Source organism: Perognathus longimembris, chromosome 11, assembly GCF_023159225.1.
Source record: "Perognathus longimembris pacificus isolate PPM17 chromosome 11, ASM2315922v1, whole genome shotgun sequence".
NCBI classification, from domain to species: domain Eukaryota; kingdom Metazoa; phylum Chordata; class Mammalia; order Rodentia; family Heteromyidae; genus Perognathus; species Perognathus longimembris.
Window position 1 is genome coordinate 45,881,647 of NC_063171.1, and position 10,915 is coordinate 45,892,561.

The following is a 10,915-nucleotide window of genomic DNA, read 5'->3' on the forward strand; positions in this document are numbered from 1 at the left end:
GTTCAGGGACAGTGCCCAGGCCTGAGTTCAAGCCATGGGGCTGACACACACAAAAATATTTTTTTGTAAGTAGCAGATTTGGTAATGCATGTGAAAGGGCATTGAAAATGGCAAGGCAATATTTAAAGGTCAAAGTACGATCATAAATAAATTCAGTTTCCTATAAGCTTTTTTTCATGATTTCGTGCAGCCATTTCTCTCATCAACCTTTGCCTTATATTCACTGGGCAGCAGCATGCTTTCCTGGGCAGCCTGATTGTTTTATTTTTGACTTTTTTTGGTTTTTGTTATCCACTTGCTGTTCAGTGATCTGGTTCCAGTTTTACACCCTAGAGACTGGTTCTTTCTCTGAACATGTTTACTTCTCAATGTCATTAATTAAGACGAGGACAGTGATTTATAAGACATACATTTGCCTGAGACACGGCATTGAAAAGCACCATACATACTTCTCCATTTTAAGGGAATGCCCTTGAATCTGTGCCAGTGTTTAATTTGCAGTTTGAAAACAGACGGTTTGTGGCACTCAGTGGCATTTTTATGTTTAAATTGCAGCTGCTGTGGACAGAAGAGTAGTCAGGAGCATTCACGGGCAAGCAGATTTGATAGTTTGATTCTGGGGGTTCTTTTGCTTAAGAATCTCTGAGGCTTTAGGCAGGCACTGTTGCCATCTGTTAATCCAGATCATTTGCAGTCCTGGGATCTGCATATCTGAGAATGACTTATGGACATTTTTCTAGCAACATGGTGGCTTCTTTCTTTTCTGCCTGATGATAGCTGGAATCAGTCACTTTTTATTTCCCTGCTTGAACTTCACAGCCAATGCTCTGTTTCCAGAGAGAATGGAATGAGGTTCAACAAGTGACTGTGAGCTTCAATTTCCTCATAGTCACTGGGCTGTCCTGCCTCCCATTTACACCGTTTTGGCTGTTAAGGCACAGAGCAATGAGCTTGCCTAGATAGGGTACAAGAAGTGTTGTGGCTATCATAGGCTCTGGGGCAGTTGCTAACACTTAGCAGTTAGTGTGACTGCTGCTTCTAGGAGCCAATGAAGGGCAGGACTTTTGTCCAGGTCTTCCTCAAAAGGCGGGGTACACCTCTTGTAGTTCTTGCTTATGTGGTCTTTGATCACATAGGACTACTCGTAAGAGTTGTGAAAGACATAAGGATCTCTGAATTCTTTATCCTGTGACTTCCCTAGTACTGATTTCCTACACTTAGGGTTCTAGCTCATTCACATACCCATGTTTATCTGCAGTTGGGAGGGGTCTGGGTTCATTTGAGTAAGTGATTTTATGGTTGGATTATATACTAAAATGTACTGATCCAATGGAAAATGCACAGGTGCTACAAAGCATTCTGATAATAGCAAACAATTTGTAGAGTGCTTTTTCTGAGGAAAAATTTTTGTATTTTTAAAATTTTGTTGTTATTGTAAGGGTGATGTACAGAGGGGTTACAGTTATATAAGTCAGGTAATGAGTATGTTTCTTTTTCAACAGTGTCACTTCTTCCCTCATTTTCTCCCAGTTTTTCCCTCCAGACTTCCTTCCCCACAAGTTGTATAGTTCATTTTCAACATAGTGTCTAGTGAGAATCATTGCTGCGTTTGTTCATCTGTTGTTCCATTATTTCTGTGCTCCCCCGTCCTCCCCCAAACAGATAGACTTACATACAAGACAAAAGGTACAGAAATACAAACAATTGACAAAGTAGAAAACAACAACAACAACAACAACCACAAAACAAGAAGCAAAATAATATAAAACTTCATATTTCCATTCCTTGGAGTTCATTTTGATAAACATGATTTTATATAATATGCCCATAGCTATTGAATCTTTGTAATCCTCTCCTAAGAATACCAGAGAAAAGAAATTCCTTCACATGAATTATCACTACAACTTTGAAAGGCATAGAGAGCATGAATCCTAATGTTCTCTTATGGTTAAGAAAAATGGGAGGGTCAGGGAAGTTAGGTTATTTGCACACAGCCTATCATTGACAAATAAAAGAAGCAAAGCTCCCCATCACATCTCTTATACTTGAGGCTAGCACTCTTTCCTTTATACTACAGGAGCTTGGGATTGGTGAAGCATAAACAGAAGAGAAGAGGGCAAATAAGGCAGAAGCTAGCAGTTCTAATGCTAGAGATGCTTGAGTTAATCTGTATAAGTGGAGGCCAAGAGTCTTATTTTGTGTTACATTAGGATTTCCTAGCCTTTCTACCATAGGGTTGTTCAGAAGACTTCTTCCCTTGGCCAAGTGAAATCTTGAATTAATGTCTTTAAGTAAAATCAGTGGCTGTGATTGAAAGAATATATGGAACCTTGCTGCTCCATTTTCTTTTGTTCCCAAAGTGACATTGAGACAACTTAGAGGACTGGGCTTAGAACCTTCAGGGCATAGAGGTTTGATTGCTTCCTTCTCTTTTCCTCCTCCTGTGTTTTGTCACCTGTCTGGTAGGTAGGTGAGTAGTCTTTGTGCTACTCCACTGTTAGCTATTGCTGTTATGGCCAGAACACATGAGCACATCCCCATTCTCAGTGAGCCAAGCCCTTGAGCCTACTCTAGGCAGTCAGCATATTTCATAGGCATCAAATTCTCCTGTGTCAGTGGCAGAAAGCACCAAAGCATGGCTGAAGGTTCTCTAACTACATCTGGGATAGGTAAGCATTAAACATCTCCTTGTCATCATCTGATTGGGACAATCTGTTTAAGTCCTGAGGATTTGGGTTCAATCGCTAAATGTCTAGGCACAGCCCTTTCAGACCACAATTAAATCATTTCTTACAGGTCTCCATTGGTCTGAGATGGCAAAGGGATCCCAGTTGGCTGTTCTTTGTTCCCTGCACTTACTAGATATTTCCTTAACTTGAGATCTGGTGTTTTCCTATGCAATTGGGAAAGGCATCTCATGGCTTATTGGCCAAGTATATTCTCACAGGCTCTCTACTTTCCTACTGCAAAGAGAAACAGAGACGTTCTTTACATTTTTCATTTATAGGGCATTTGTGTTTTTTCCCCTCACATTTCAATATTTTTTCTTTATAGAAGGCAACAGGTGAAGCCCTGTCCTTATTTGGGGCAAGAACTGTTAACACATTCACATTCTCTTCATCCCCTTCATAGCTCTGTATTCATCTTCTCACCCCTGGCAAAGAAAGGGCTGCCAATATATAAGGTATCCACTAGGTCCCTAGCCAGACATACTGTCCAATCCCTTTCAACAAATCCCAGAATTCTTGTGAAGTTCTGCCTTATTTCTTACTCCTGGAGTGCTTCTTAAACATGCAAGAGTCAAGAAGGACATTGGAAGGAGGTAGGAAACCTACTTAAGTCTTTTGTCTTGCATCATATGCTTTCATTTGGTCTTTCCTGTGTTGTGGTGATCTTAGTTGCATTCATAGTTCTGAACAAAACTGTATTTTTAAATGAAACAATTACTTATTTATTGTCAAAGTGATGTACAGAGGGGTTACAGTTTCATACATAAGGCACATACATGTACATAAGTACATTTCTTGTTCAACTTGTTGCCTCCTCCCTCATTTTTCCCCTGCCTCCCCCTCCCCCTTTCCCTCTCCTCCTGATGAGTTGGTTTACATCAAATGGATTTGTAAGTATTGCTTTTGGAATGGTTTGTCTTTTTATCCTTTGTCTCTCAATTTTGATATTCCCTTTCCCTTTCCTAGTTCTAATATACTTATATACAGTATACAGGGTACTCAGAACGAGATACAGTGCAAAACTATTTTGTTCTGAGTACTTTCCTATTGAGAATTCTAGCAGGAAAGTATAACCTAAATAGCTTCTGACCTCTCACAACTTCTGGGAAGCATTCCTTCCTCTTTGTTAGCTTTTGGAGCTGAGGTCACCTTAAGTTATTCACTTTCAGTTGCTTTTCAGTATGGCAATAAATGACTATAGTCTGGGTGGTGAGTTTCAACTAATCCAATATCTACAAAATAATCCCTTTAACTCTCTAGAGCTGACTAGTCCCAACCTAACTTCTCAAGGCCATGTCATAACCTGTCCACTATCACATAGCACCTGGGCCTTTAAAAAAGGTTTTTGTTTTTGTTTTTGTTTTTTTTGTTGGTCCACAAATTCTAGTGCTCACATAGCCATCTCTCAGTCACAGTCAACCTCCCAGCTTCTAAACCATCATCCTTAATTTTCACTATTCTTGATCTTTCTAGGCTGATGGGCTACAGATATTTACTGAATGCAACCTTGTTCAAGTTTATGAGGAAAAAGGAAATGTAGAGGTAAGAAATGATGAAGTAATCTTGTCTACTGTCGTTTGCCAATCAGGATCATCTGGATGTAGTAAGCAATTTTCCTTTCCTCAAAGTTGTTTTTCCTTTTAATGGATGGAAGTCATTCTTCCTTGACAAATATTATTAGTATTCTTGACTGTAGCAGTGTAATAAAATGGTGACATTGGGATCTCCTTAGGCTGCTGTAAGAGAAACAGTCATGGCTATGGTTGGGTCAGAATGATCTTATCAGAATGAATTCAGCAAACTGATGGTGGAGGGAGGGCAAAGATACTTTGATTCCTTCTCTCAGTCTTTGATTTCTGGGACTATCTCAGCCTTCAGAGGAAGCCTCTGCCTAAGGAGCTCCCCCATATCCTCTGAAGCATCTTTTCCCACTGTGAATGGATGAGGTATTAGTGTCCTCCTATCATCTCTCCCTTGCTCTGTGTTGTTTCTCTCTCTGTCTCTCATCAGGCTCCCAGTTATAGATCCCTCTTTCCTTTCCCATGGAGCAAGAAAACACAGACACGGTTCCTTTCTAACACCAACCTTATAGCAAGCTCCATCAGCTTCACAGCAGAATCCACACCTGCCAGCCTCTGTTGCAGGGCTCTGTGTAACCATACCAGCTGCCTGTGAGAAGCAGCTGTGAGATGGCTAAATAGTATTCCTAGGAGAATGCACTGACAAGCAAGAGGAAGGTGAGTCAGAGCTGATTAGTTCTGTGTGAGTTATCCCCCAGGTCCCATTTCTTTGGTCTTAAATGGAGGCAGGAATACATTGGCTGGGGTTAGCTAATGGGTCTTCCATTTTAGCTGATGGATGAGTGACACACAGGTAGGTAGTGACATATTTTGGGATTCATCCAAATGAGGCAGCCCCAGATAAATGGAAGGACTGGCCATTATTGTGATTCTAACAGTGAATGCCTCCCAGAAATTTTAATTTCATCAGCCCTCTAAGCTACTGGCTGCAGCTGGGCTAATGTACTGCCTCCAAGGAACATCTCTCCATGTACTGCAGAGGAATTAGCTTTGACATAATGGAATTTTGTTTTCACCACCGTTCATAAAAACAACTGCCTTGAGCAAAGGAAAATGTGTGTGGCAGTTTGTGGGTTGCTAGTAATGACCATGGATGGGCAGAGGGCTCTTAAAGAAGGCAGTGATGTCCCTCAGCAGATCAAGGATAGCTGATGAATGATTAATGAAAAGCAGTGTGACCAAGGTGCTGGCTCTAAATAGATAAGGAAGAATGATGGTGCAAGCTGGAGGAAAGGAATAGTGCTTGAATATGTGTGCCCCATCATGGGTGTAATATCAAGGAATCTGGTGGGTACCATAGAGTTAGAATCATTTTTTGGGACAAATGAGCAGGGCCAGTTGGCCTAGAGTATAGAAATGACAGGTTGACTCAGGATATTCCATCCCTCTGCCTCTTCTTGGAGACTGTCTTCTCTATATATACCCTTATGCCTTTGCCCTGTGCCTCTCTCCCTATTTTTCAGAGATGACCTTTTTTTTTTTGGCTCTATTTACATGCAATCTCACCTTCCATTTCCTCAATTTTGTATTGAGAGAATCTTTGGGGTTGTTGTTAAGTTTGGTACTACTGTTCTATATCTGGCTTTCAAGAGCATTAGCAGCTCTTCCTTGGTCTTTTGGGGCCCAGAGTTGCCATATATAAAGTTTGGGTTCTCTGCTGGAGGAAAAGGCCACGTGGAAACATCCTGAAGCACCAGACTTGTGAGCAAAAGTGCCATGTTGGGTATCTGGCCTTTATGAGGCATCAATGAACCACATTCCCAGCTTGATATCTGGCTACAATGGCTTGAAAGACTCCAAGAGGCCACTGCCCAATCAACTCAAATCAGAATGAGAAATGATAATAAATTGGTATTTTAGGTCACTATGGCTTGAAGATGGCCTTTCATACAGCAACAGATAACCTGAACATTCTGATTCTATTTCCTTATGAATAAAATTGAGATTGTAAGAATAGGGCCCATCACTGGGTATATGCAAGGACTAATTAAGGATTCTGGTGTAAGCGCTTAGCCAGGCTTGATAAAAGTGAAATATAGGTTGATATAAGTTAGGCTACCTATGTTCAAAATATTGAGCACAGTAAATTTGAACCCTAATACTCTAGATTTTGGTGAAGTAAAAGATCTTGGTACCCCAGTAAAAGAAGAACAGTGGGGTTAGTGGTGTAGGAAAATAGACTATAGGTAAATGGGGTTGATCTTGATGTTAGAGAGAAGAATCACAGAGGGTAAGTTTCGAGTTTCTGGGAGGCAAGATGGTACCAGGGAATCAAGTGTTAACTGTCATCTCTTGTGTTTCTTGGAGAATTGTCTCACTTGTTTGTCTTTGTTTTCCTATCTTCCCTGGAAGGAAGCAAAATAATCTCGTTATTCAATTCTTAAGATACTCTTGCAACCTCTTGGAGTGTTACAAGTTTTACAGTTTGGACAGAACTTTTCTCAAAGCTTTTTAATCCATGTGTCTTTGAAACATATCTTGGCTAATGTAAACAATGCTGCAATGGACACAGTCATGTAGGTGGCTGTAGCCTGGTTTGTGGTCAGTTGGATAGATGCCTAGAAGTGGGATTGCTGGGTCATAGTGAAGCTCTATGGATAGTCTTTTGAGGAGCCTCCATATTGCTTTCCAGAGTGGTTGAACAAATTTATATTAACACCAACAATGTAATAGCGTTCCCTTTTGCATCCCTGCCAGCATCTGTTATTGTTAGTTTTCCTGATAATGGCCATTCTAACTGGGGTGAGGTGGAATCTCAATGGTGTTTGGATGTACATTTCTTTTGTGGCCAGAGATACTGAACATACTTTCATGTGTCTATTGGACATTCTTATTTCTTCTTTGGAGATGTCTCTCTTAAATCTTTAGCCCATTTATTAATTGAGTTGTTTCTTTGTGGATTTGGTTTTTTTTTTGGGGGGGGGTGTGTAATTTTTTGATCTCTAGTATATTCTAGATATGAGGCCCTTGTCTGGTGCATAGCTAGTAAAGATCTTCTCCCATTCTGTGGGCTTTCTATTTATCTTGCTAGCTATATTTCCTTTGCCATGCAGAAACTCTTCAGTTTGATAAAATCCCATTTATCTAGTCTTTTTTTGATTTGTTGTGTTTCGAAGTCTTTACTTAGGAAGTTTTGACTTGTGCCAGGGAACTTTAGTGTTTCCCCTATCCCTTTCTATAATATTTTCAGGGTATCTGATCTTACATTGAGGACTTTGATACATTTGGAGCTGATTCTAGTGTAGGGTGATATATAAATATCTAATTTCAATTTTCTGCATGCGTATAGCCAATTCTTCTACATCATTTGCTGAAGAGGTTGTCTTTCCCCGCCCCGTGTTTTTGGCTCCCTTATCAAATATTAGGTGGCTATAGGTCTGTGAGTTCATTTATGGGTCTTCTATTTTATTCCATTGGTCCTCAGGCGTTCTTGTGCCAGTACCAAGCTGTTTTTTTTATTTTTTTATTTATTTATTTTTAAGTTTTATTGTTATTATAAAAGTGATGTGCAAAGAGGTTACCCTTACGTAAATCAGGTAGAGAGTGCATTTATTTTGGGACAATGTCACCCCTTCCCTTGCTCTCTCCCTGTTTCTCTCTCCAATTCTGTGCCCCCTCCTTCCCTTCCTAAAGAAAGGTAAACAATCAGAAAAAAAGCAAAGAAAACAAAAACATTAAAAAAAAAAACAACAACTCTTGTTTTCGTTGCCTGGAGTTCATTTTGATCCATATATTATTTTCTATGACTGGAGGCACGTGGCGTCGTTCCTTTCTATTCCTCTCCTATGACCACATTGGATCCTTGTGAGCAGTGGGAGTGTAACAAATGCTTCCCCAAAACACACACTTCATGGTTACAGCCTCTGGACCTTCCTGCGTGCTGCCCCAAAGGGTGACGCCTATCATGCGATTCAATCCTAGACAGTTTTCCGCTTTGGGCCTATTTGGTAAGATTTGGAGTGCACGTTGTGTGTTCTTCAACAATTACATTCGTGTAGATCTCGCACATCCTTAGAAACCCTAAGGAAAACCAGGGGGTAAAACCACTGTGACATCACAGTCCCCTCGGCCTCTGTGAGCTCTGTTCCTAATCTGTGCAAGATCAGGCACGGGGGTCCACATTATCCACTTGAATCCCTCCTTTATGAGACAAAGCATGAAATGTGCTTCTCTTGGGAAATGGGAGATGGGGAGGTGAGCTTTCCTCTTCCTTGCTCCTCTTCCTATTGATGGGAATACCACCACCACAACTGTTAAAATGCAAAGTCACATCCTGCTGATCCAGCCGGCAGCGAAAAGGGAATCCTGAATGAGGGGGGCAAGGATTAAAGAAAAGGAAAAATACAAGACAAGAGAAAAAAGACAAGAGGCAAAGATGGGGTACGGCATGTCTGCATCTCGAGATTGAAACTCAAGACTGCAGCCCCAAGCTGTTTTTATTACTAGGATTTGTTAGAGTTTGAAGCTTGGTATTGATATTCCTCCAGCATTGTTCTTCCTGCTGAGGACTGTTTTTGCTATTTGGGGTCTTCTATTATTCCAGATTTAGGATAGTCAGTAGCTTGATTTTATGGTCCAACTCTCAGAGGTCCTGTCCAGCGAAATCCAGCACCACTGGGAAATATGTTTCCACATTTAATTGTGTTGGCTTTATAGACATCTGATCTGTGCTGTTTGTGGCAATTTGAGCAGGATGGTTTCACTCTGGCAACTGAGTGAACCTAAGAACATACAAGGCAAGAGGCCATTTAAAATTTTTTTTATCAATGCTCCCTGAATAGTTTCTTAAGGAGAAAAAGTGAGGTGGAGAATTGATATTCAGTCTATTGCTTGAGTACTGAGTAATACTCAGTACTATATTAATGTTTTATGTTTTCCAATATTTAGAGAGAAAGTGTCAGAACACCATAGTGGTTGCTTTAAGTTTTAATTTTTGAGGGTCTTCATATTTCTATGAGAGTGGCTAATGTTTGTTAGATGTCTGAGATGTCTGAGAGGCAGTGAGTCAATGAAGGTACAATAGAGGTCAGGTTCAGAGGCCATTGGGTAGACTTGGACCTTGGTCTATTCATTTCATAGTTCAAAGCCACAGTAATTCTTCTTTCTGTGTTAATATTCCTCTTTGAGGTAATGATAGCTGAGAGCAAAGTTGAATGTATTCCAAACAAAAAAAGTAAAATATAACTAGAATATATTTTTCCTTTTCTTCTCTCAAAAATAATGTCACTTTTGTGACATGGGAAAGAGACAAAATCATTGACAATGCTTTTTATATCTTAAGTCTTATTAGCAAGAACCATGAAAACTTGTTTTCCTCAAACTCATTGCCATACTCAATCTCCAGCCTATACTCTTGCCTTCATGAGAAGATTAAAGACCTATAATGCTATTTGTTTTGTTTCTAAGCAAGAGATGATAGGAGAGCTAAATATTCTCTCTGAGTTGGTGTGGTAGCTGGAAAGGCACAGGGACCAAATGGCTGCAGTGACCTTGCTTTTTATGTTCAATTAAATGGACCAGAGATACGATCTATATTGTTTCTGAAACGGTAAGGTCCACAGACAGGGGATGAAAAATTTCGTTGCCTGTGCCAATGCAAAAAACAAATGAAACATGATGGGAATTCAAATATCCTCCCAGCCTCATTTTTTTAAAACTCAACCCTTGAGATGCTCATATTTGATAGCAAGGTTGGCCAGGGATGCTGGCAGCACAAGGGCACAGCTAGTGATTCATAGACTTAACTACTACTTGTGGATAATACCGAAATCTATTGGTATCAGTTACCTGAATGACAATGAGATGGGTGCTAGTGGGGTCATGAAGAGCTCTTGCTGCATTCAAAGATTACAAAAGTCATATTTGAAAGCAAAACATCTTTGCATTGAAGTTCAGAGTAAGTAGTAAGTAGTAGGGGGAGAATTGAATTTCCCCTTACCTCTTTTCTCCTTGGATTTTAGGGGCCAGAGAAATCATTAACACAATGGTGGCTAAGTAGGACATAAGGTAGTCATTTACTACTACGGCTATGAATTAGGTCTGAAGTCATGGTAAGGACTTGCTGCATTGTATCCCGACTAGAGCCATCGGAATGATTGCAAATATACTTACCCACAAGCTAAGGGGACAGGACTTGCAGAGAAGACTAGACTATCCCTAGAAGCATCAAAACTTCACGAGGACAAGAAGAGAACCTGTCACCGACCATAGAAAATGAAAAATACCACACCATTAGGCTGGCTTGTGCTTTAGTAGCCTAGTGAACATTCTCACTAGTAAAACATGGACTACTGCATGTCCAACCTCAATCAATCAGAAGGTATGTCTTTATTCTCTTGGAAATGAACCAACAGAGAAGTGGTTTGTGACTGGTCCTTGTGATCATCTGTCAGATGGACAAAATGTTGTTGTTGAGTGAAAACCTCTCTGAGATATAGAAGGCTTCCAGGTGCTGGTGGCTCAGGCCTATAATCCTAGTTACTCAGGAGGGTGAGGTCTAAAGATCATGGTTGGAAGCTAACAGGGGAAAGAAAGTCCATGAGACTCTTAACTCCAGTTAACCACCAGAAATTAAGAAGTAGAGCTGCAGCTCAAAGTGATAGAGCA